The 27,922-nt window shown below is 43.9% G+C and overlaps 2 long non-coding RNA genes across 2 annotated transcripts; both read right to left on the reverse strand.

Moving 5' to 3' along the window:
• Nucleotides 1-3,222: 3,222 nt before the first annotated feature.
• Nucleotides 3,223-3,943, reverse strand: LOC120745203. The gene is made up of 2 exons (XR_005698587.1): nt 3,523-3,943; nt 3,223-3,323 (listed from the first exon to the last, which is right to left on the reverse strand). It is a non-coding gene; the product is annotated as an uncharacterized LOC120745203 (long non-coding RNA).
• Nucleotides 3,944-4,036: 93 nt separating this feature from the next.
• LOC120745202 lies at nt 4,037-4,486 on the reverse strand. Its single transcript, XR_005698586.1, has 3 exons — nt 4,368-4,486; nt 4,202-4,293; nt 4,037-4,100 (listed from the first exon to the last, which is right to left on the reverse strand). It is a non-coding gene; the product is annotated as an uncharacterized LOC120745202 (long non-coding RNA).
• Nucleotides 4,487-27,922: the final 23,436 nt, after the last annotated feature.

Genomic DNA, 27,922 nt, shown 5'->3' on the forward strand with positions numbered 1-27,922 from the left:
AGACGCAACCTGTGTAAGCAAAGGCTGATGGGAGAACGGAGAGACCCGTTTATAAGAATAAGAAAATGAGGCGGAACTGATTGATTCTAATGCAGGTATGTAAAAAATACATATATTTAAAGTAATACCTTGATGTGTGTTTCAAAGTTTGTGTTTTCATAAAAGCTTCAAACAAACAGAGGTGACTGATCTCGAAACGGTTTAATGCATTTAAAAATGGCTACAGCTACCGTCAGCATGCTTGCTACGTAACACTACACGTGGCTACTGCAGCATTAGCCGTTTAATCCAACGATGATGGATTAAATCTATTACAAACGCTAAAGGACTTGTGTGCTGCAAAATACCCTCACATGGTGCGTAAAGCAGGTTTTGCGCTAAGAGTTCTGCTAGCTCTTTACAAACTGATGATGCTAACGTTAATTGCTAACGCTAACCGGAGCGCCAAGACTGAAAATCATTTGAATTGCGTTAGTTATGTGTTTATGTCACTGAGTTCTGCAAAAATCTCTTTCCTCTGTAGCTTGAAAATGAGTGATTCAGAGGATCCCGAGCTGAAGGAAGAGCTTCAGGCTGCTGACGAACTCCTTCAAGATATGCAGGTAACATTTTTAGTGGAAACAGTTGTTAAAGAGGGAACACGCTTGTCTAATATTTTGTACGGAGTAAATGTTATATTATTTGAATTTTTTTTTTTTAAGTTTATGTCAAATTAAGTTGGTTAACTTAAGATGTTTGATAATCTTTGCTTTAATCATGGACTGTATTTTAGGTGTTCCCTTTTTTCCTTGTTAATTGCGTAGAATGATACACAGAGTGAACCTCAGCCAAGACCAGTGCGCTGGAAAAAACGTGACAGACAGGGAGCTTTTATTCCTCAAAGACCATCAACCAGTCGAAGTACTAGTTGCATGCCACGTGGTCAGTGTTCACACAACCATTGATTTTATCTCACAACTTGTTTTCACCAAAGAATTTCAGTAAGTAAATATTCTTCATCCCCCCCCAGTGTCCAGAGAGCAGCATCAATGTCCACGTGAAGAACCTAGTTATGTTGCCAGTGTCAACCCAACAAAAGGTACTTTACCTTCTTGTATATATTGTGATTTCTGTTTACTTTTATATTTGTTGTTATAGTTGAGTTATGCAGGGCTTTTGTGGGGTCCTAAGAAACATACTGCCTAGAGTGTTTTTCACTTTGTGGAAGAGTTTCTTCCTTTCTTTATTTTTTTTCTGTTAGTGTATGGAACTGAGGTGCTTCGTCAGCAGCTCCTTCAGTTGTTGGAGGATGGAGAAGAGGACGCAGCCATGACTTGTGAGACGTCGTCTGAGTCAGCTGCTACTCACTGGGCGATCAGAAATATGGTGTCCTCGCAAAAGTGGAAAGAGGCCAGGCCTTGTCTTATAGACAATATTTTTATTTTATTTTTTTATTTTTTGTTCATTTTCAGGCACAACAAATACCTATATTGAACATAAAATGCAAAAAACAAAACACAAAAATTGCCTGAAAAAGGAGTGGGACGAAGAAAACTTTTTAAATCCCACCCCATATGTTAGCTACTCTGGATCCACAGTCACACCGTGTGTGTCAGTGTGGCAAACAAGTAGTTGTGAGGTGTCTGGACTGCCTGCCTCTTCCATTCCTTTGTGCTGACTGTGATATTGCAGTTCACACACGCTTTGTCCTGCACAACAGAGAGGCAGTAACAGGAGGGTTTTTTCAGCCTTCATCAGAGTTTAGGTACGGTTTTTAAGTCTTATGCATTTCTTGCTATGTATGAGTATGAGTGGGTGCTGTTATTGTATATTTATTGTGTATCAGTTAATTTCCAATTCTTTTTATATATATTGTGTGTTTTAATGTTAGTTCGGCTGTTGCCTGTGCAAAGGCCAGACCATGTGTGTGACTGCCCAGCAGGTAACGTTGAGGTTTCACCCGGCGCAATTGTGGCTCTTGTAACCATAAATGGTAAGTTGCTCTTTTGTCACACACTACATACACAATAGATGTGTTTGGAGGTTTTATTGCAAATTGTGCATTGCTATCTTGGTTTGAATTACCCTCGGCCCGCAGTATATGTGGCCACCTGTCAAAGGTCATTTGGATTTACCAGACCGATTTGAAAACAACATGAAAAAAATGAATGCTTTGAGCCATGACTGAATTTATCCTTATCCTTTCTAAAGGCCGTTATAACCTTGCACTGCCAGTGGTGAGCTGCACCAGCTGTGGCCTAATGTGGTCCCCCTCAGTTAAGGACATCCTGGGTAGTGGATATTGGCCTGGCACCTTAAATTTCTGCACCCTGTTTTCAATGGATGTCTTTCAGTCTTTCTATGACATTAAGAAGGCTGCACCAGGGATGTCACTTAAACAGAGATGTGATTAACTTTTTATTTTACCAAACATAACATCAATGATGACACAATCAGTCTTCATCAAAAGTGCTCAAATCACTCTCAGTGGCATCGTCTGGAATGTCCTCCTCCGAGTCCATTTCCAGGAGTGGTTGGTGGCTGAGGATTCTCTTGTACACGTCCTTTACTTTGAGCATTTCAGCTTTCAGTTCACTTTGTTTTTTTAAAACCAGGCTACAGAGTCCCTTCTGGCGATCCTCCGACATGCCAACAAAGGAGGCTGTAAAAAGAACAAAACAAATAAATATGAGAAAATTAAAAAAAACAAACAAAAAAAAACCTCACCTCATAAACACAAGGAATTAGGATGCTATAATTAAACATTTTTTTAAAAGGGAGAAGGCAGTGTTAGCTAGCAATCTAGATATAGGTAAAAGATCCAGTAAGACTTTAGCATCTGCTCTTATTTTCAATCGATTCATCAAAAAATTAATAAATAAATAAAGTGCTTACAGTCTGAGTGGATTGTTCCCAGCACCACAGATCGCATTCGCAACACTGTCCAGTGATGCTGCATCTCCCTGCAAAGGATCATCTCCTCCTCTCTCAGGCGCCTCACAGCCATCACCTTCTCATAGACCTTTCTCTTTGTCCGGAGGTCAGCAGCAGCTACAGTTTAACAGCATCAGATGGGAAAACATAGTAGCATATTATGATTCAAGAACAAAACATTCAACTACTGCTCAGATAGTGGGAGTTTGTTTAAAAAGGATATTTAGAAATCAAGAGCTTACGTTCACTTGTGCTCTGCCAGGGCCAAACGTCGGTCTGCACGAGGGCATCACTGGATACGATTTGCTCTGTTGGTTCAGCGAGCTTGTTGTAGTCGTCAACAGCAGCCGCCAAGCGTTTCTTCTCAACTAAGATGACCTTGTGAATTCTGTGTCACCTCTTGTTGCCATCTGTAAATAATCATAAAAAATTCACACCTTCACATAGTGTATATAGTTACATTTTAATCTACACTCATCAATTTGTTTGCTAGAACAAATCACATCCAGCTTAAACAAACCTGGATCTGATTTGATTCTGTTTACAAAGTAGCTGCACAAGCTGTACAAACTGAGCATCAAACGGTCCGTTTCAAAGAAACTGGGACACCATTTTGTCTGTAAAGACTTTGTGTTCGCACTCTGATGATGATGACAAGCTCCTCTACTCGTGCCTGCAACGCTCCAAGGCTGCCATCAGTTTGATCACTTTCTAAGTGAGAGGAATATTAATCAGAATACAGGATGAGTAACAGTCACCAAACTACAGTGGACTCTGTGATCACTGACTTGATGACATTCATTATAAGACATCTGGAGCCTTCATGTGCTGCATTATAATGAGATAACAAGTATGTTGGTGTTCAGGTTTATAAAACCAACTAGTACGACATCATTTCAACCCAGGTTCTATCCAATTTGATGAAACGCAACAACTCTGCCATAAATTTGCTTTTACAAGGCTTATTTTTCATTGTTTGTTGACACAGTCAGAAAGATCTTAACTCTAAGTTCTTTAATGAGGCCATGGTGGGTCCTTTTGTTATACATGAGTGCATTATATTGAGACTCACCTTCAGCCCATTGCTGCACATCGGCCACCCATTGCTGCAGCGTATCGTCATCCACACCCAGCTCATTTTTGGTTGCATTCAGGCTCTCCACTTGTTCTCTAAGGATCCTTATGATCTAAGAATGCATTCATAAATGTCATTCATATTGACATTTTTAGAGTACTGGTGTTTTTCCCCCATTACCACACACATTAAAATGGGTGTTGAAAAAATGACCTTTAGATATCTCTGGCTCAAAGTGCGGCCCAGTTGTTCCACTTTCCTTTTGTTCCAGCCCAAAGCCAGGAGGGTCAGCATGTCTGTTCGCCCTGCATTTCAGTTAGTATACAAATAAGAATTAATGAGCAGGAGACTGAGTGGAATCTCAGACACGGACACATACCTGCTTTAGACATGTACTTCGTTGTGATGGCTGCCCTAGACAGGAAACTGTTTACTTGAGAAGCATGAACAGAGACTTTGCCTCCTCCTGTGTCTTATGTTTTACGGAGTCGTGGCTCAGTGAGAACATCCCAGACTGCGCGCTCAAGCTGGAGGGCTTCCATCTGCTGCGCGCGGACCGGCAGGCCGCTCTCTCCGGTAAGTCCAAAGGTGGAGGTGTCTGCTTCTACATCAATAGTGGCTGGTGCACAGATGTGACAGTGATTGCTCAGCACTGCTCTTCCTCTCTGGAATATCTTTTTATCCACTGCAAACCGTTTTATTCTCCGCGGGAGTTTGCTTCATTCATCCTGGCCGCTGTTTACATCCCGCCAGACGCAGATGCGCAGGCAGCTCAGTGCGCACTCGCGGAGCAGATTCTCCACACGGAGCGGACATTCCCGGACTCTCTCATCATCGCTCTTGGGGACTTTAACAAAGCCAATCTGAGCCATGAGCTTCCGAAATATAAGCAGTATATTAAATGCCCGACCAGAGAGGAGAGGACATTAGACCACTGTTACAGCACGATCAGCGGGGCCTATCGCGCGGTGCCGCGCGCTTCACTCGGACTTTCTGACCACGTCATGATCCACCTAATCCCCGCATACAGACAGAGGCTGAAGCTCTCCAAACCTGTCGTGAGGACTAAAAAACTGTGGAGCAACGAGGCTGTGGAGGAGCTTCACACGTGTTTGGAGTCTACAGACTGGGACACAATGAAGGCTGCTTCTAACAGCTTGGACGAGTTCACGGACACTGTCACCTCCTATATCCACTTCTGTGAGGACAGCATTGTGCCATCACGCACCAGGGTGAGTTATAACAATGACAAACCCTGGTTTACTCCTAAACTCAAAAAGCTGCGGCTGGAAAAGAGAAAGGCGTTCAGAAGCGGAGACAGGGACTGCTACAGAGAGGCCAAGTACAGGTTCCCTAAAGAAGTGGACATTGCTAAACATCAGCACTCTGAGAAGATGCAGCAGCAGATCTCAGAGAATGACTCGGCCTCTGTGTGGAAAGGTTTTAGGAATATCACCAACTACAAGCCTAAAACCCCCCACTCCACTGATGACTTGCTCTTGGCCAACACCCTCAACGACTTCTACTGCCGTTTTGACGAGCCATCAGGCAGCCCTCACACCTCCAACGGCCCCAACAATAGAGGCACTTTGGACACTCATTCCCCCACCTCTCCCCCCTCCATAGAGCCATCACCACCTTCAAACTGTTCACCCGCAACACCCCCCTCCTCACCCCACACAAAAGAGGATTTCACACCACCTCCTCCCACCACAACTCTTCATATTCATGAAGCAGATGTGAGGAAGCAGTTTAGGAGTCTGAATGCTCGGAAAGCTCCCGGCCCAGACGGTGTGTCTCCTGCCACCCTCAGACACTGTGCAAACGAGCTGGCCCCAGTGTTTTCTGGCATCTTCAACTCCTCACTGCAGGCATGTCATGTGCCTGCCTGCTTCAAGTCCTCTACCATAATCCCTATCCCCAAGAAACCTAGGATCACTGGACTAAATGACTACAGACCCGTGGCTCCGACATCTGTGGTCATGAAGTCATTTGAGCGCCTAGTTCTCTCCCATCTCAGGACCCTCACGGCCCCCCTCCTGGACCCCCTGCAGTTTGCATACAGAGCCAACAGGTCTGTAGACGACGCCATCAACATGGCCCTACACTTCATCCTGCAGCATCTGGACTCCCCAGGAACCTACGCCAGGATCCTGTTTGTGGACTTCAGCTCTGCCTTCAACACCATCCTTCCAGACCATCTCCGAGGCAAGCTTTCCCAGATGAATGTGCCTGATCCCATCTGCCGGTGGATCACTGACTTCCTGACGGACAGGAAGCAGCATGTGAGGCTGGGAAAGAATGTCTCGGACTCCCGGACCATCAGCACCGGCTCCCCTCAGGGCTGTGTTCTTTCTCCTCTGCTCTTCTCCCTGTACACCAACTGCTGCACCTCCACCCACCAGTCTGTCAAGCTAATCAAGTCTGCAGATGACACCACTGTTATTGGACTCATCTCGGACGGGGATGAGTCTGCCTACAGGAGGGAGGTTGAACGTCTGGTGTCTTAGTGCAGCCAAAACAACCTGGTGCTGAATGCCCAGAAGACAGTGGAGATTATTGTGGACTTCAGGAAGCACACAGCCCCACTCCCCCCCATCATCCTGACTGACACCCCCATCACCTCTGTGGACTCATTCCGCTTCCTGGGTACCACCATCACCCAGGACCTGAAGTGGGAGCCCACCATCACCTCCGTCATCAAGAAAGCCCAGCAGAGGATGTACTTCCTGAGGCAGCTGAAGAAATTCAACCTGCCAACACGGACGATGATGCAGTTCTACACTGCAATCATCGAGTCCATCCTCACCTCCTCCATCACCATGTGGTACGCTGGAGCCACTATCAGGGACAAACAGAGACTGCAGCGTGTTGTGCGCTCTGCTGAGAAGGTGATTGGCTGCAGACTCCCATCTCTGCAGGACCTGTACACCTCCAGGACACTGCGGCGTGCAGCTCGGATCTCAGCTGACCCTTCTCACCCTGGACACAGTCTGTTTGACCTGCTCCCCTCTGGCAGGAGGCTCCGGTCCATTCGCACCAGAACCTCTCGCCATAAGAACAGTTTCTTCCCCTCTGCTGTTGGACACATGAACAATAACCACATGACTGTCCCCGCCACTAACACATGACCCTACGCTGTGTCACTGCATCATTCCATGTTTGGCACTGATCACCACCTGCACTCATGTATATATCTTTCCACGTAGCACTTTTAATTCTTATTCTCATGTATATATCTCATGTATATCTCATGCACATATCTTTCTACGTAGCACTTTTAATTCTTATCCCTACTTTTATTTTTTCATGTCTATTTAAGTGCTATTTATGACACTATGTTTGCACTGAAGCACCGCAGCAATTTCCTAATGTTGTAAACCTGCTCAACATTTGGCAATAAACCCCTTTCTGATTCTGATTCTGATTGTTCCACCAACAACTGTTGAACCAGCCCCATCCTGAAACGCACCTCCCCATTTGATCTATAGAAAGGAGGTCACAATACATGACTGCTGAATTCATTCAACCTTATAACAAAATGTCTCAAACTAATCCAAAACTACAAGCTGCAGTATACCTCGCATTTCCAAGTGTGAGGAAGGAAGCATTGACAAGAGGTTCCTCAGCTCAGGGCACTGCTGAGCCACCTTGGTTAAATAGGGGAAATGTTTACAGGCCACATTGGAGCAAAGGAACGTAATATGTCCTGGGATGCTAGCTGCCAACTTCCTCTGGAGAAAAAGGGGGTAAGCAAAGATCTCCCCTCGAAACATGTTCAATGCAGCTAAGAGGACTCCGTGGCGACAAACAGCTATTTCCATGCCCTCCTCATCCAACTTCCCAGTGGACTTTTTGTACGACCAGGGCTGGACTGGGACAAAAAATCAGCCCGGGCATTTTGACTACAGACCGGCCCACCAGGATAAAGATTGAAAATGTGACGTCATTCAGGGGTAAAACCGCAAAGGATTCTGGGAACTTGTGGCAAGAGGTACTAGCGCACGCAGGCGTTCAATTGAACTCAGTTACACAGCGATAAAAAGAAACCCAAAAAATGGCAAGAAGCTGTTGTATTATTAACTGCAATAGCCGGTCGCATGACAGCCACGGGAAGCCGACGGGTAAAGAGATAGTTTTTTTTTTTAATCGGATTACGTCGTTGAAGAGAAAATTTTAAGCCATGTTTCCGAAGTAAGAGCCGAGGGATGGTCTGGATATACCAAAACGTCTCAGAACACTCCAGCTCACATGTTAGTCTGCTCCAAGCATTCCCACAAAGGTCAGAGTTTTGTAGTAGTTAATACGTCATTTTTCTTAACATAATTAGTGATATAGGTTACAAGCAAGTGTGTCGCTGAACAGAAATTGTCGCGCTATGCTCCTTTATTTATTGTGAATAAATAGTGAATTGTCCTGACACAATACTGCGTTTCGCTTCTGTTATTACCATGGTACATTGACAAAAACATATACTTTTATTCACAGGATAAAACAGTTGTTTTGTATCACTAATTGTCCAGTGCGATTACAGCATACAATATTGTAACGACCGTAGGTTAGTGGAGCTGAACTGGCTAAACTGCTCACTAGCTAAAACGGCTAGCAGGGTTCTAGCAGCTATCGCTAAACTTCGCAACAAATGGAGAGCACTCGTGCCTCATACACCGCACAACCCCGAGCGTCTCAGCAGCAGCCTGATAATCCCCAAATGATCCAGCAGCAGGCTGTAGTGGTTCACACCACTCGTTTATTTACCATCTTTTTCTACAACAACGTAACGCTGCTGACACCGAACCCCTATCACGCTCCCACCACATAGAGTCGCGGTGTCAGCCAACCATGCCAATTCAACCCACTCCACAGAACACACATCAACTTCACTGTGGCTTACATTAACATAACACTAACACAACATGCAAATCAAACACATAGGAACTAGCAGAACGATAGAAAACACAGACAACACAATACCCAGAATGCACCTGGCTAACAACCCCAGCCAGGTCATTACAATATTATTGTCACTGCTACATTTCTGTAATGCTACCAGAAATTATTTCCACTACTAATTAATTACCGTTGAGCTCAACGGTTATATATTAATAAACGGTTAACGAATGTGTATTTATGACGACGATTTGTGAGACTGGTAAACTTACCTTTGTTCTACTCGGTGCATTTCAAGGTCCTGTACCCATCCGTCGGTAAACTGTACCTGGGCTTGTTGCAGTGACCTGAAGTTACTAAACTTCACGAGTGTATGCACTCACTCCAAGAACCGTGTGATTATAAATCTGAGCGTGGTGAAAGTTGGGCAGCACACTGACGTCTTTTGTCCACTCATAAGGGTCTGACCCTTTCACTCCTTTGATTTTTTCCTCGTATCTTTTCTTTGTCTTTTCGTCGAGTCTGTCTTTGTACCGACCGGCATTGTTCTCCTTTTGTTTTGTACATTCCTTTTTTGTGCGGCAAAGAAAAAAGAAAAAACAAGAAGGTATTGGAACCGGAAAATGAACGTTTTGCGGTGCTGTAAATGATTGCATTTGATGCGGTACTTGGATTGTTTTGCCACCGGTTCCCGGCATGCAATGCGCGAAAATCACGTGATTGCTAAACAAGGGGGCGGGTGCATCCAGCCTCCTCGGCTGTAATTGGTCCAGCCCAGAGTCGATCATGACCAATTGGCCAATCCAACACCTTTCAATATATATACCCTTCCTAAAAAAAAAATCCATCGGCCCATAAAAACAAGAAATCGCCAGCGGCCCACCGGGCAAATGCCCGGTATGCCCGATGGCCAGTCCAGCTATGTGTACGACTCCTTTGCTGCAGTCCAAGATGAAGATCCGCACAACCCTTTCCCCAGGACCTATACACTCAAAGATTTTAACATAAAAGACATGACATGATTAAGCCCTATCAGGGACAAACTTTTTAAAACAAATGCATAACAATTAGCTGAATTAGCCTCGAGTCACACAAGACCTCATATCTCCCCAGGACAGCACTGATAACACAAAATAAAAATCATGTTGTTTTCTTTAAATACACATGGTGACAAAATTAAGTACACATTAAGATAAAGTAAAGTAAATAGTATTACGACAACACCAAGAGAAAAATAAAATAAATATCCACCCATCCATATATGTATACACACACGTATGTGTATATGGGTATGGCATTAACGTCATTTTAACAAGATTAACGCTAACAGCACTAATATATATGTCTATCTTACCTGATTTGTGTGTCTCTGGATGTATTTCACAAACTCAGCAACTTCCTCATCTTTTTCAATGAAGACACCTTCAAAGTTCCCCTGCTCTGAAGTGCTGAACGAACACAGTGACAGTTGTTTGAAAAGAAACATTAAAATACATTTTTCTACAAATCCATATTTGACTTATGTACACAATGCATAACGTACCTTGCATTAGACTGAAAGCGATAAAGCTTGCGGTTTCCATCAACTGAGACGGCAAGCATGTCTGGAGTGCAGGCAGGGCAGCTAAAGCATGGCTCCTTGCACATCCTGTCGACCTCAAACTTTACAGCACTCCACTCCAAGAAACTTTTACTGAAGGCATCAGCTGATATTCGGCCAGTCTTTTACATAGAAGACATACAACAGAATATTCAAGGACAGTCATCATAAACATTGATTTGCACAATTTCCTTAACCCTTGTGCTCCCCTTCCGGGCAGCCCCAGACCCCGGGGGTCCCAAAGTACCCCACCCTCAGTAGAGACAGGTGAATGAAAATGAAAAAAACAGATCGATCATTTGGGGTCGAAGAGTGCCCCAGAGTGATTCTAATGGGTTCGTCAGGGGATCGGGAAAGAAAATGTAGCACTTGGGGGCCGTTGTACTCATTAATCTTTGTGTAGTCGTGGCTAACTGATGCTTAAAATAAAATTTCCTTCTACTATCTTCTCCCCCTGAACACATTAAAAATACTCTTTGTAACTTAAAGGGCAAAATATTATTTTTAGCCTTAAACATAATTAATAGTGTCCGTAATTTCACTAAATCTCCTAATTTTAATAATTTTGATTTTATAAATAATTTATTTGTATGTTCTCTATATTTAACATTACGAATCATTCGTATCACTTTCTTCTGTAATAAGTTTAGAGGTTTTATAGTATTCTCATATGTATTCCAAAGATATGGCTCCATCAACACTGTGCAAAACGAGTGATTTAGGAAAACGATCAACACCCTAGACAAACGCTACACAGTGCCATCCCGCAACTATTTTTCTATTGTTGCACTACCTGCTCTGTACACGCAGCGTCGAGCAACGGTGGAGACGGAATTTCAAGCAGGACAACATTTTGCTGCAACAACAAAACGTGAGACATTTGTTGTTTTATGTTTATTTATTGTTATGAGAGAATCATGATCTCAATTCTAAGCCAAAAAATCGTGATTCTCATTTTATGCAAAATCGTGCAGCCCTAACATTAACACAAAACTATTGTTTCACCAGAGAAACACACATGAAGAGAGAGAGAGAGACAATAACAGCTACCAAACAGTCGTTATAATTCATCACACAATGAGAAAAGGACAAATCAACAAGTAACAATGACTAATTAATATTAAAATCTGTAACATAATGTATTGTTTGGAGTTTAGTCTGATTGGTTCAGGATGAGCTGCCATTATCCAATCACACGTCTGCTTACCTGCATCTTTTCTCTTTTTTCTAACCTGATGGCTTTGAACTTTTGTTGTCCATCTTCCATTGGTTTGAATTTTGCGCTGCAATACAAACACAAATCCCCCAACCCGAGGATCAGCACAATTAACCTAACAGACCTTAGTTCACAGATTCACTTTGTCTAAGGTTGATTTCTGGGATTTCACACAACCAAAAAAATAGCTAAAAGTATTAACAATTTTTTTATAAAAAAACATTTATCATTCTTCCTGGGGAACTTAAAGAAAAAGAATAAAACATTTTCCATCTTAAAGAAAACTCCCTTAAAATATGGACAATAACAAAACTGCTAAATTCTTCCAGAATCTCTGTGTAGAGGAACCAAAAGAGATGTGCCACAGTTTCTGGATGATCCCCACAGAAAGTTCAATTAGTATTTATGTCTCTTTTAAATGTTACCATATAGTGACTGGCTGGGTAACATTTATGAAGAATTTTATATGAGATTTCCTTCACCTTGTTCACAATTAGATATTTATGGGATCATCCAGACTGTCTTCCAGGTGATATCTGGAACATGTCGGTTCCAGTAAGATATTCTATATATGGGAGAGACATGATATCTTCTTGGAATAAACTACGTATTCTCTTATTGCCGTTACCAAGTTCCTGTGAAAAGCAGATTTTTCCACTGCTGACTCAGCTGGATCAGGGAGAGTGACTGAGGCAGATATTGAGCTGTCAGTGTTTTTATATAACATTAAAGTCCCTGAGGGTATGGCACCAAGCACCATTGAGAATTCCCCAACACTGTTTGACAAGTTTGACGAGCATCTTGACTTTTGGTCTTTGGATATCAACAGTCCTGGATATGTGACTTCTTGTTTAACAGAAATGTTACAGAGAGCATTTGCAGTGCAGCCTTTAATTGCTAGTAATTCACATTTTTTTAGATTTCGACATAAAGCAGATGCCTCAGAGAAATCACTAATAACACTAAGGGCTGGACGGATTTGATTTGCATTCTTCAAGAAGAGTGTGGTGTCATCAGCTAGCTGGCTGATGATGAGCTCCTTATCAGCTGTGCTGATTCCTTGTATAACAGGTCAAATCTCGGGGTGTAGTCTTAATCATTTTAATTGAGCTATTGCCATTCGTGTACAAGGTTTTGATAGCTTTACAGAAAAATGCCAAATTTTTCCAAAGAATGGAAAATAAATTGATGTTCAATTGTATCAAAAGCCTTTTAAAAATCCAGGAAGAGAATGAAGCTATAGTCAGATACCAAATCAGAGTAATCAAGTAGATCTAAAACCAGTCTCATGTTCTTAGAAAGGTGTCTGTTTCTCATAAAGCCTGATTGTGTCTCATCGATAATTGTGTCCAAGAACTCTTTCATTCTGTTAGCAAGTACTAAAGCCATAATCTCATAGTCATCATTGAGCAGACAGATGGGTCTCCAATTATCAATAAGAAGTAAGTCTTTGTTTGGCTTTGGAATAAGTGTTATGAGACCCTGAGTAAGAGTAGGAGGGAGGATGTTATTCTCTACACTTCCTATGAAAAGCTGCAGTAAGAACGGAGCCAGGAGATTAGAAAATGATTCATAAAACTCTGCAGTTAAACCATCTGTGCCGGGAGATTTGTTGGCCTTAAGTGCAGAAATAGGATTACAAACGTCCTCCACAGTCAGAGGGCTGTCACAGTGACTTCTATCTTCCACAACAATAGTTTTTAGGTTTTTAATATTATTGAGAAACAGCGTTGAGACATATATATATATATATATATATATATATATATATATATATATATATATATATATATATATATATATATATATATATTCTACTTTTCTAAATGATTGACTATTTCAATGGAGAACCTAAATGACACGGACCCGTGTTTGTTATTACATATCTCTACTGTATTTTGAATGTGACAAGTCTATCATTGCCTGTTATTCATAGGTATTAACAGAGTTTTTGGCCTTTTTTTCCTCTATAACAGTTAATTGACTCTTTACAGTGGCCTGCTATGGTTAATAATAACATGTTCAGTCATGAGTGAAATCAAAGCTTTTCTTCACTTTAGCATTTAACATTCCCAACAATATAATGTGATACCTTAATTAAAACACAGCTAATAAAACACAATTTTCTTAATGCAAACATCAGTGACTCAACATTAGCAACCAAAGGGTTCAGTCTGCAGCTCACACTCATGTGAAGCTACAGCCTCCCCCTTTAGTCTCTGTCATCCTTCTGCTCCTGCAACAACAAAACAAAGCAAGACAAAACCTCCACCCTTCTTCTACAGGCTGGGTGAATTGTTGTGGACATTCACTAATCCTAAAGTCGGCACCGTTTTTGTCTCAGTATCAAGTCAGTTAAACTTTTAGTCGTCAGTCCATCACAGTCCAGTCACATGCATACATCCACACACATTCATACCAGATATTGCTGATAATGGAGTCTCACGCGCAACCTATTCGAGCCTCCATCACCAGCAAGATGACGTCATCATTTTAAAGGAAAACAGCTCCTTGTTTTTGGACTGGATTGACTCGCTGCAATCCTTTTAGGCTCAGGACTTCTCATGTGATCAATGTCACATATCAGTGAATTTCTCCCAAGCCCATTATAATCATGGAGAAAAACACTTTGCCACTGTTTCCAGTAAGAATATTTTATAGCGCTTTAAAGTTCAACCTCTCAGGCCTGGATTAAAGAGCTGATTTGTTAAATCAGGAACTCACAAAATACCAAAATATCACCACCGGTGGATCACACCTCTCAGATGTTCTTATCTCAGTGCACTGTAACAAAAGCACAAACAAACGCAACCAATAAAATACTAATAAAGTAACAAATACTGGGGCCCATTGCAAACATGTCCAAGCATAAAACCATCTTTCTCTCTCTTAGAGAAAGAAAACAATCCAAACCTCACTGATAAAATCAACCTAGTGTCAAGCAAAACCCAAAAATCAACCAAAACTTCACCAGAAAGTTTTCCTCCCTCCCGGGACAATATTGTGCAGGAATACAGGCACCGTAACTCCTTTTGCACTGACAAAAACATGTTGGATTGACTTGATTCAATAGTGGACACTGGTTGCACACAAAGGTTTTGCTTTGGCAGAAACTTAAACAACTGAGTTAAATCAACACAACCTTTTCATATTCAGTAAACCTGCATGTTGTGTTCATAAAACACGATTGAAACATGTTCAGATGGAGTAAGTTGAGCTCCTGGAACATTTTAATCCTTCAATTCTGTCAGTTTATTTCAACACTATTCAGTAACTTATCACAGATATCACAGATAGACCATTATCAAAACTCTAAGATTAGGACACAGCAGAATCTGACTGATGAAAACTGAGTGTTTCTTTGAGTTTGCCATGATGTGCTGTGTGACATGCAGGAAGGACCCAAATGAAGGGCTCACAGATGGAAACTTAAAGCGTAGCTTCATTCGCTAGAAATACTTTCATAGGAAATTAACAGAAAAACTAGAAACTAAACTAAACTCAAGAAACGAAGGAAAAACAAAAGCAGGAGCACAGAAGCACGGACTAGATACAGAACACAGTGACAAGAGTTACTAGAGAAATGACTGGAACAAGAAAAAAACATGAAGACAGAACTAAAGCTACACTTGACTTGAGAGGCTCAGGAACCAAAACCTAAGAACAAGAAATCACAAACCAAGAAGAAAAAATACTAAACACAGACTAAAACACTAGCAGTCAAAAAGCCATGATAACATCTAAAACAAACACAACACTGGGTCACCAACCCAGGACTGTGACAGAGTGATGTTCAACCATCTTAGCCATCCTCCCCTGGCACTGCCCCCTGCACCCACAGCACCCCACAGGGTTGTGGGGCAAGCAGCCTAAGCAGAGAAGTCCGGACTTCCCTCTCCCTGACCACCTCCTCCAGCATTTCCAGGTTAACACCAAGGCGTTCCCGGGCCAGCCGAGACATATAATCACTCCAGCAAATCCTGCTTCCTCCCTGGGGCCTCCTCATGCCCCAAAACCCTCTGGACACCCAGGAGGCATCATAGTCAGATACCCAAAGCACCGTAAAAGGGGTCAATCAGCATTCTCCAGAGGTTGGCTGGCCTCTGCCTTAGATATAAGGGGAGGAGCAGGTGGTCAGAGTAGAGCAGCTGCTCCTCTGCATCGAAAGGAGCCATTTATTGCCTCAGTTTCAGCTTCAGTGGTGTTAATTGTCTGAGAGTAAGGCTTAAATCTAAAAATATATTTAGAAAACACATCAAATATAGCACGCTCAATCGTAGCTAAGTCCATGTGCAAAACATATTTAAAGTCACCAAGTACAGTGCAGGTGTCATGTGTGTCTCCTCTGCAGGGAGAGTTCAGGTCCAGGATCAAACAGGGACATCAGGAACAGAAGCAGCTCCATTGATCCGACTCCTCTGATGGCTGATCGATCAGTTCATAGATCCTCTGAACTGTGACAGAGGTCTCACTCTGGAGGAAGCTCTCAGCACTTTCCAGCAGCTCCTCCATCATGGAGGACGTTCCCTCACTGTAACAGGTGGAGGAGAGAGGAGAGGAAGCACAGGTGGATCCTCTGAGGAAGAGGAGCGTTCCTACAAACCACGTGATCACATGAGCAGAGGGGCGTGGCCTTCAGTGGTAGTAATAAAGGAACAGTCCACATGTTCCACTTTGAAGGCTCCAACAAAAAAGACCTGTGATCACTTTGACTCAGTATGATGGATTCTTTGGATTTGTCTTTGTTTCTCTGGCTTTTCTTGTGTGTCTGTAGCTGTGTCCCAAAACGTCGGCCGCATCCTTCGGAGGACCCGGCCTTCCTAGCCTACGTGGGCCGGGTCCTGCAAAGACCGAGAAGGCCGGAAGTGCGAGGCTGTGAAATGGGACGGTCCAGCCTTCAGATCTGTGTCACCGCTGTGTGGGTGGAGTTTATTAAAGTCGCCGTCTGCTCCTTGCTATCTAAAATATTACAGGACACTGGCGTAAACTCTCGACCGTCTCACACTTCTGTTTAATCAGTTTTCTGTTTGACGTTTATTCAGCTGTGTGAAAATCCCGGAGGAACCCACCCGATGGATTAATAAAGTTGTATTTAATCTAATAATCTAATAACTTTGATCTCAGCCAAACCGATTTACTCCGGAACAAATGAAACACAGAAAAAAGGCAAACAATTACATTTTTAAGTTATCCGAGTGACTTATGGTAAATGGCCTGTACAGCGCTTTACTTGGTCCTAAGGACCCCAAAGCGCTTCACACATCCAGTCATCCACCCACCCACACACACATCCACACACTGGTGATGGCAGCTACAGTGTAGCCACAGCCGCCCTGGGGCGCACTGACAGAGGCTGCCGGACACTGGCGCCACCGGGCCCTCTGACTTATATATCATGTTTAACCCGAGTAGCCAAAGAATGGGGTCTGAAAACGATGAAGCCGGGAGTCCGCTGCTCTCGCCGGCTGGAGTGACCATTGAACCCCCCGGCTTGCTATCGAGCGGGTGGGTAACAGACGTCTCCGAAAACGTCGGCGCACTTTTGCAAATATGCAATGTCTTGATAAACCCAGCAGATATTTGAAGTTTGCACAGCTACTTTCTTCCCTTAATATATGTTAAAAGTTTATTTTGTGACCCAGAAAGATTAATAAGACTAATTTTAAAACTTAGTAGCTGCCGCCATTGTTGGCAGCTGAAATTTGGCTGGGCCGCGCTATGAATTCTGGGATATGGTGGGCCACGGAGGACACACCCGACCCATCCTTCAAATTCGGGGAAATGAAGGACGCATTTGAAGGAGTCGAGGAATCGGGACAGCCTTCGTCGCCTGGCTGTGACGTCATCGGCCTTCAAATGCGGCCTCCGGAGGATGCAGCCGACGTTTTGGGACACAGCTTGTGTGTCTTTGTTGGTCATGTGACCTCCCAGGGACTACACATGGAAACGAGCAGTTTAGCTCAAATCTGGCAGGTTTCCATCGTCTGTTTTTGTCCTGATGTCCATGAACATGAACACTGTCCCTGTCAAACACATCCAGATAATCTGATCCAGTGTTGTTCTTCTTCTGTGGTGTTTGTGATGGAGCAGCAGATCCTGATGTCCTCCACCAAGGGGGCAGCAAATTCAGCTGACTCTCATCATTTATTAAAAAGATGTAACAATGTGACATAATGCAATATAATAGTGTCAGTTACACATTGTGGGTTGCACTGTGGCCAGAATGGACGTTACCTCCTGCCTAATGGAAGCTGTCAGCCATCCTGCAACCATGAATTAGATAAGCAGAAGTGAAGGGATTGTTAACAACAATTTAATAATAAAATGTAATGTGATAGTTGCACTTTATTAGCTCCCCACAATCGTATGAATGATAACCATGAATGCACTGCATGCTCATAGCAAGTTCTTTAGAATAGAATAGAATAGAATTCAACTTTATTGTCATTGCACATGCACAGGTACAGGGCAACGAAATGCAGTTTGCATCCATCCAGAAGTGCTTTAGTGATATAGATAGATTACAATATATATTAGCAATAATATAGATATGTGAGTATATTACAGAAATGGGTCTATTATGGTATGTTATAATGTACACGGTATGAAGTATGTTGTGAATATTCTATAACTATAAGTATGTACAGGCTGTAGTGAGTACAAGCTATGTACAGGCTATGAACAGGATATAAATATGAAAAACTATACAGAATATGAAATAAATAACTTTACAGAATCTGAGATATACAGCTATACAGAAATGGGAACTATGCAAGTTGTAAACAGTTGTAGGATTAAAGATTATCGAATGTACAGAATGATTATTTACACAGAGCTATACAGTAGTGCAGTTAAGATAAGTGAGGGTGTAGATAGTTTCTACAGAGGCTATATAAAGTGCTAGTGGTTGTGAGTGGTGGTTCAGTCCATGTTATTATTGTGTGTTTGAGGGTACAGTTGTCCATTGTGGGTGTGTGTATGTTCAGTCCATGAGTTTAACGTGGGTCAGATGTCAGGAGGCAGAGTTCAGGAGTCTGACAGCTGTGGGGAAGAAGCTGTTCCGGTACCTGGTGGTCTTAGTCCGGAGGCTCCTGTAGCGCCTCCCAGAGGGCAGGAGGGTGAAGAGTCCATGCGATGGGTGACTGGGGTCTTTGATGATTTTCCCAGCCCTTTTCAGACACCGCTTCCTGTAGATGTCTTTTATGGCAGGAAGTGGTGCTCCGGCGATGCGCTGGGCAGTTTTCACGACCCTCTGCAACGCCTTCCGGTCCGAGGCAGAGCAGTTCCTGTACCAGACTGTTATACAGTTGGTCAGGATGCTCTCGATGGTGCAGCGATAGAAGTTCACCAGGATGTCTGAGGACAGGTGGTTCTTCCTCAGAGTCCTCAAGAAGAAGAGGCGCTGGTGAGCCTTCTTGACCAGCTTGGAGCAGTTGGTCGTCCAGGTGAGATCCTCGGAGATGTGGACTCCCAGGAACTTGAAGCTGCTCACACGCTCCACAGCCGTCCCCTTAATGTGGATGGGTGGATGTGGGTCAGCATTCCTCCTGTAGTCCACGATGAGCTCCTTGGTCTTCTCGGTGTTAAGCAGCAGGTTGTTTGTGTCGCACTACTCAGCCAGACGATCCACCTCCTCCCTGTAGGCGGCCTCATCGTTGTCACTGATGAGGCCAATCACCGTGGTGTCATCTGCAAACTTAATGATGGTGTTGGAACCATCAGCAGGTCTGCAGTCGTGGGTGAAGAGGGAGTAGAGGAAAGGGCTCATCACACAGCCTTGTGGTACACCGGTGTTCATCGTGATTGTAGATGAGCAGCGGTTATCCAGCCGGACATGTTGGGGGCGGTTGGTCAGGAAGTCCAGTAACCATTTGCAGATGAGGGAACTGATGCCCAGGTCTGTCAGTTTCCTGACGAGTTGTGAGGGGTGGATTGTATTGAATGCTGAACTGAAGTCTATAAACAGCATTCTGGCGTAGGTGTTGTTGTTGTCCAGGTGTGAGAGGACAGAGTGGAGTGCGATGGAGACTGCATCCTCTGTGCTCCTGTTCTGGCGGTATGCGAATTGGTGGGGGTCCAGGGTGGGGGGGAGACAGGATTTGAAGTGTGATAGGACCAGTCGCTCTAAGCACTTAGTGATGATGGGGGTGAGTGCTACTGGGCGGTAATCATTAAGGCAAGATGGGTTGGAGTTTTTGGGTATCGGGACGATGGAGGTGGATTTGAAGCAGGCCGGTACCACAGCGTGGGCCAAGGACAGATTGAATATGTCTGTGAGCACTCCTGCAAGCTCCCCAGAACACGCTCTGAGAACACGCCCGGGGATGCCATCAGGGCCTGCAGCCTTGTGGACATTGATCCTGCTCAGCACCGCTCCTACATCGGTGGGGGAGAGAGTCAGCGGTTGGTGGTCTGGCGTCACGTCTGCTTTGGTTGTGGTTGTGGGGTTCCCTCGCTCAAAACGAGCATAAAAGTTGTTGAGCTTGTTGAGTAAGGAGACATCAGAGGATGCGGGGGAGGGTTTGGTGGTCCTGTAGTCTGTGATGGTCTGGAGTCCTTGCCACATGCGTCGGGGGTTGGAGTTGGAGAAGTGTCCTTCTGCCTTCTTTTTGTAATGGTGTTTGGCTTTTTTGATGCCCTTCTTTAGATTAGCCCTGGCTGTGCTGTAGGCGTGCGCATCTCCTGACCTAAAGGCGGTGTTGCGGGCCTTCAGGAGGAGACGACCATCCCGGTTCATCCAAGGCTTCTGGTTGGGGTACATGGTGATCCGTTTCTGGGTGGTGACACTGTCTGTGGTTTCGGAGATGTAATCCAGTACAGATGAGGTGTACTGGTCCAGGTCTGTGTGGGTGAACATATTCCAGTCTGTGTTTTTAAATCTGTCCTGGAGCACTGCATCTGTCCCCTCTGGCCACACTTTAATTGTCCTCACAGCAGGTTTCACACGTTGGATGAGTGGTGAATACCGAGGTGTGAGGAACAGGGAGAGATGGTCCGATTGTCCGATGTGGGGGAGGGGTGTGGCTTTGTAGGCTCCAGCCAGGTTGGAATACACATGGTCTAAAGTCTTGTCTCCTCTGGTGTGGCAGGAGACATGTTGGTGGAATCTGGGGAGGACTGTCTTTAAGTTGGTGTGGTTGAAGTCGCCACCACTTTAGGTTTAAAGTGAGATCCTGCTTTAAAGGGCGCTTCATCTGCTGGGAATGACATGTTTCTTCTAGTATGTAAGGCTCAGCCCATCTTACTGGGACTTACTTTTGTAGATCCACATGCTCTAAACCTGGTGCTCCATGATTGGTGCAGAAGCTTTAAGCTACTATTAACAAATAATGACCATGGACTTAGTTGTTACTACAATAACTTATCATTGAGCAACTTGTATATTTAATTTTACTTGTAAAACTATGCAAGTAGAATTCAATGGGGCACAGTGAGCTGAGCACAGGCCCACTCTGTGACACTCAGAGGTCTGTGGATATCATACTGAGAGTATTGGACACAGTGCAGCCAGCTTGCAGCCACTTTCCCACCACTTTAGCACAATGTTTACATGAGACTCAGCCACACTAATGTTCCTGGGCAGACATGTGGTGCAGCATGGCTGATGGCAATGTACCTGCAGCTGTCATGGACAAGAACCACTCAATACCTCACCCAAGCCAAGCCTGTGCTGATGTTGTGATCTGAGACCGAGACACTAACCCAGGATCAGGATATGATGTTGTGAGAGTTTCACTAAGAATTAGCTCTGATTACAAGATTTCAATCTATCGTAACTCTAATTTGTATTTACTTCAGTTTGTTCATCTTGGAGCTGTGTGCAGCTGAGGACAGTCTTATTATTACCAGGTGAGGATATGTAACAGCCACAGTCTGTAGAGATGATGTCACCATGGAGTGGTGATGTCACTGGAGCTGCCAATGTGTGCTCCAGCCAAAGGTACACCAGAGGGTTGTGCTGTGTAACAGGTTGGTGCAGGTGGTGTTATCTACATTTGAACATTAGGCAACAGTCTCATGAAGACACTTTATATTGTTCACTAAAGACCAACAATAACAGAGACAAAGGGAGAGCAGCAATTCAATTCAATTCAATTTTATTTATATAGCGCCAAATCACAACAAAAGTCACCTCAAGGCGCTTCATAGATACAGAGAAAAACCCAACAATCATATGACCCCCTATGAGCAAGCACTTTGGCGACAGTGGGAAGGAAAAACTCCCTTTTAACAGGAAGAAACCTCCGGCAGAACCAGGCTCAGGGAGGGGCGGCCATCTGCTGCGGCCGGTTGGGGTGAGAGAAGGAAGACAGGATAAAGACATGCTGTGGAAGAGAGACAGAGGTTAATAACAGATATGATTCAATGCAGAGAGGTCTGTTAATACATAGTGAGTGAGAAAGGTGACTGGAAAGGAAAAACTCAATGCATCATGGGAATCCCCCGGCAGCCTACATCTATTGCAGCATAACTAAGGGAGGATTCAGGGTCACCTGGTCCAGCCCTAAATATATGCTTTAGCAAAAAGGAAAGTTTTAAGCCTAATCTTAAAAGTAGAGATAGTGTCTGTCTCCTGAATCCAAACTGGAAGCTGGTTCCACAGAAGAGGGGCCTGAAAACTGAAGGCTCTGCCTCCCATTCTACTTTTAAATACTCTAGGAACAACAAGTAGGCCTGCAGAGCGGAGCGCTCTAATAGGGTGATATGGTACTACAAGGTCATTAAGATAAGATGGGGCCTGATTATTTAAGACCTTGTATGTGAGGAGCAGGATTTTGAATTCTGGATTTAACAGGAAGCCAAAGCAGGAGAAATCTGCTCTCTCTTTCTAGTCCCTGTCAGGACTCTTGCTGCAGCATTTTGGATTAACTGAAGGCTTTTCAGTGAGTTTTTTGGACATCCTGATAATAATGAATTACAGTCGTCCAGCCTGGAAGTAATAAATGCATGAACTAGTTTTTCAGCGTCACTCTGAGACAGGATATTTCTAATTTTAGAGATGTTGCGCAAATGGAAGAAAGCAGTCTTACATATTTGTTTAATATGTGCGTTGAAGGACATGTCCTGGTCAAAAATGACTCCAAGGTTCCTCACAGCGTTACTGGAGGCCAAGGTAATGCCATCCAGAGTAAGAACCTGCTTAGATACCATATTTCTAAGCTTTTCAGGGCCGAGTACAATAACCTCAGTTTGATCTGAATTAAGAAGCAGAAAGTTAGCGGCCATCCAGGTCTTTATGTCTTTAAGACATTCCTGCAGTTTAACTAATTGGTGTGTGTTATCTGGCTTCATGGACAGATAGAGCTGGGTGTCATCAGCATAGCAGTGAAAATGTATGCTATGTCTTCTAATGATACTGCCTAAGGGAAGCATGTATAATGTAAACAGAATTGGTCCTAGCACTGAACCCTGTGGAACTCCATAATTAACCTCAGTGTGTGAAGAGGACTCTCCATTTACATGCACAAATTGGAGTCTATTAGATAGATATGATACAAACCACTGCAGCACAGTACCTGTAACACCTACAGCATGTTCTAATCGCTCTAATAGGATATTATGGTCGACGGTATCGAACGCTGCACTGAGGTCTAGCAGGACAAGCACAGAGATGAGTCCACTGTCAGAGGCCATAAGAAGATCATTTGTAACCTTCACTAAAGCTGTTTCTGTGATGTGATGAGCTCTGAAACCTGACTGAAACTCTTCAAATAAACCTCTGCAGATGATCTGTTAGCTGTTTGACAACTACTCTTTCAAGGATGTTTGATATGAAAGGAAGGTTGGAGATTGGCCTATAATTAGCTAAGACTGCTGGGTCTAGAGATGCTTTTTGAGTAAAGGTTTAACTACAGCCAGCTTGAAGGCCTGTGGTACATAGCCGATCATTAGAGATAGGTTGATCATATTTAAGATCGAAGCATTAATTAATGGCAGGACTTCTTTGAGCAGTTTTGTAGGAATGGGGTCTAAAAGACACGTTGATGGCTTGGAGGAAGTAATTATTGAAGTTAACTCAGAAAGATCAATTGGAGAAAAAGAGTCTAACTTAACATCAGTGGTACTAAGAGTAGCTGTAGATAATATTACATCTGTGGGATGATTATTGGTAATTTTTTCTCTAATGATAAAAATTTTATTTGTGAAGAAGTTCATGAAGTCATTACTAGTTAACGTTAAAGGGATGGTTGGCTCAAAAGAGCTCTGACTTTTTGTCAGCCTGGCTACAGAGCTGAAGAGAAACCTGGGGTTGTTCTTATTTTCTTCAATCAGTGATGAATAGTAAGATGTTCTGGCTTTGCGGAGGGCTTTCTTATAAAGCAGCAAACTATTTCTCCAGGCTAAATGATGATCCTCTAGATTTGTGACATGCCATTTCCTCTCCAGATTACGAGTCATCTGCTTTAGGGTACGTGTTTGAGAATTATACCACGGAGTCAGGTACTTCTGATTTGATCTGATTCAGCAGAACTAGTGCTAACAATTAGCACTGCTAGCCTGCCTACCAACACCAGCTAATGTTGTAAAAACGATGATCAATGATTTTGCTGTAACGGCTCCAGCTGTCTGTGTCAGGGACACGTTGGAGATGAAGTGAGTGATCCAGTGACAAAGGTTTGGAAAGCTGCAGTCAGCTGAGACTAAAGGAGTCACCTGACCGAGAGACCAAATGTTTCACTGAGAACGTCCAGATGAACAGAATCAACCTTTGGGATCATCTGTTCCACACATCCATGTTTCACTTACTGCATTATATTTCCTCATTGCTGTGCACACAGGCCTGTGGCTTATAACCAACTCCAAGTTCAGACTCAGAGGCTGCTGAAGCTGTTTTCTGGAACAGAGACGTGTTGGATATGAAACCAACTCTTCTTTATGTGTCAGCACTGAGGAAAGGAGCAGCTTGGTTTCTAAGTGTATGAAGGACTGTAGCAGTGTGTGTGTGAGCTTTATTTCACAGACAGAACCATGTCAAAAACACAACTTCAGGTCAAAACAATCCAAAATCAAAGAGTCTGATCAGAAGGATTAAACAGAGGAGTGTGGGACTGTTTTTAACAGACAGCAGGTTAAGCCAGGCTGGAGGAGTAAACTGAGCCTCGGTGTGAGCAGCAGTGTGTTTGACAGGAAGCTGAGATAAACAGTCTGGAGCCCATTTAGTGCTTCATATGAAAGTGTGAGGATTTGAAAGCAAATCTAAAATCAAGCAGGAGTCAGTGTGAGAATGATTTGTGCTTTTCCTCAGTCAGATGCTGGGAGTTTCAGTTCATCCATGTTCAGCGTGCTGTGCTTTGTGTCACAGGAGAAGATGACAGTATAAATCAAGTCTTCATGTCACTGAAAGCCTCCACAGTCTGCTATGGAGGTGCATCAGTTTGGATTTACAAGAAGAACATTTCTTAAACCTGCCACAAGATGGCGCTCCAACAGAAGGGATGTCCACAGTGTAACACAGACACACACATACTGTGTGAATGTGTGAGTGAATGGGCTTTCAACACAAGGCTTCTGCTGCTACCTTTAATGACATAATTAGCTAACAAGAACAAACTGTTAATTACCAGCAAAGAACGGCTCCAGATTTTAGCTGCTGACCATTTTGTGAAACGTTGATTACATCAGCTTATTGTTGATTCTTCAACCTTAATATCAGCTGCTTTAAAGGAGCCTGGTTCTCTGGCAGTAACACTTTTCTTCACTAGATGCAGTGCAGGCACAGTCTGTGTTTCTAAACTACACACTAATGTTCATTGTTGTGCAGCTAAATCCTCCCTCTGGATGGGAAGAATCCCTGTCAGGCTTCAAACACCTGGCTTGGTGTTCTGGAGCTAATGTGTCACCTGTGAGGACTCTGAGATGAACACACAGCAGACACTTCAGTTCTCCGTCTGTGTGTCCTCAGTTTCCCAGCATGCCTTGGCTGTGGTGGTGGAGGTGAATGAGGGGAACATGCTGCTCTGTCAGCACTCAGGTTTCATACCTGCTGATCTCAGAGGACAAAGCGGCGTTACAGCAGCGCACGTTGATGAGACCTGATGCTCTGAACAGTTCAGACTTCAGCCTCACTCTGAGAAAACAAACCACTGACTGTCAGCAGCAACTACACCTGCTCCATCAGTGACGGAGAGAAGAACTGAGACTGAGAGACATACAGCTGCAGGTCAAAGGTCAGAAACGCCCGCTCTTTGTACGGGTCAGGAGTTAGTACTGCAGAGGTCAGAGGTCAGCTTGCTGACAAACCATTTGAAACAGTTTGGAGCTAAAAGCACAACAGCAGAGGAAAGAAGAGACACTGCAGAGATGATGCAAAATATTGTGTTTTGTTCTCAGCTGTCAAAAAGTGTAACACACGTGTTCCAGCACAGCCTTTGTGTACTTTCACTTCTCCATACTGTCCATTGGAAATCCTGTTTGTTCCTTTTTGATTTCAGTCCATGTGTCCAAAGCAAACTTCTGTCCCACACTTTCTCTGCTGACTCTTCACCGATGCTCAGATGATCTCAGATGATTTCACCAGAACTCATCAAAATTCGGGCTCCACAGAAACCCAGACGTCACTAAACAAGCGTAAGAAGCAAAGTGAAAACTGGTCGTTCAGCTTTATTGAGCAAAGATAAGCTCACATGTCACCTCATGACACAGACACTTATTTCCACAGCATGCACGAGGACTGACAATAAGTGTCTATAAAGCCACTTCTATCTGCCACACCTGTGCTTCTGTCATGGTTGCTCTCCTCTCACTCTGTCATTTATCCACAGTCTGCCTCCCTCTGCTCCGTCAGCTGACGTCCTCTCTACACCACCTGCTGTGTTTTATCCTGCAAAAACACATTTAAGAAGCGTTGCACCGAGTAACGGGAGGAACTGCTATAAAATCCATTTAAAGGAGGTGGTGCTGAGTGCTGTGACTGGGGTCCCACCACTGACATCACGGGTGGAGGACATGTTGGAAAACTGCTACAAAGTGCTGTGCAGCCAGCAGAGCTTACAGTCTGTCCTGTGTGTCATACAGGCTCTCACACTTAGTGTTTCTGTGACACATTGAAGAGAAGTTTGTGTTGTTCACAGTTGTACTGAGTGACAGCTGACATGACCTGACAGGAATAATGTGTCTGTGCTGAATGAGAAGTAACACACAATGAAGTCTTGATGCATCTCCATCATCCAGGAAAGTGAGTCTGTTGCTTCTGTTCATCTGGACGCAGCGTTTTGTGGGAGAAACGTGTCGTCATCATCAGGTGACGTCTTCAGTCTCAGCTGCAGGTTTCAGTCTTACAAACAGGACATTTGCATAAAGACTGAAACCTGCAGCTGCAGGAACGATGGGCTGGGAGCTCCGTTCCTTCATCTTAATTATGCAGATTCTCAGGACCATTGATCAACAACCACTGATCCATGTCCATGAGTCCCATTCACAGAGATGTGGGAATGGCTGCAGTCACAGCATGTAAGATGGAAATAAATGAGAAGGATTTAGCTGAAGTGGATTTGATTTATGTTACTTCTTTTTTAACTTGTAGTTCTACATTGGAAGAATACATTTATATTCTATTATTTTCTTTCTCAAAATAAGCGTCACACTCGTGGAAGCCGGTGTAGCCGCCGAAACGCCTGCATTTATGGAGACTTTCAGCCCCAGGTAGGCCAGTTATGGATCTTTGGATCCACATTATGTCAGCAGCTCCACCGTGAACTATGTTAAAACAAACACGCTCACGCCTCACAGACGACAGCTTACAGTCCTGTAAAGATAAAGTGACTTCGTACAGCCCCGACCTGCAGACGCTGTGCGCAGAGGTTCAGGAGCAGAAGTCCCGTTGTAAACATGTCACGGCAGACCCGACGATGTTTGCATGAACGCGCTTTTCAGCATCTCTTTATTGACCACTTTACACACACGGTTGCTGTGCGCACACAGCCGGCTGTAGCTTTGCAGCTCACAGCCCGACACACACCAACAACAGCAGAGAGAGCGCAGACGTTAAGGCGTGACTGCGGGTGCCGCTCAGGTGCGTCCGCCTCCCCTGCAGCGGCGCTGCAGACCACGCCCGCCACACGCAGTAACCAGGTAAAATACATACTTAGGCAGAATTTTGCAAATATCTATTTTTCATTTTGTAGCAGCATCGAGCTTTTTTTTCAGTTATTTTTAAAAGTCAGGTCAAGGCTCCAAAAGCTCAAAGGCGATATAACAGTTTGTGTTTGCTACATGGATCATTGTAGTT

Source organism: Simochromis diagramma, unplaced genomic scaffold (genome assembly GCF_900408965.1).
Source record: "Simochromis diagramma unplaced genomic scaffold, fSimDia1.1 OVJJ01000007.1, whole genome shotgun sequence".
Classification (NCBI taxonomy): domain Eukaryota; kingdom Metazoa; phylum Chordata; class Actinopteri; order Cichliformes; family Cichlidae; genus Simochromis; species Simochromis diagramma.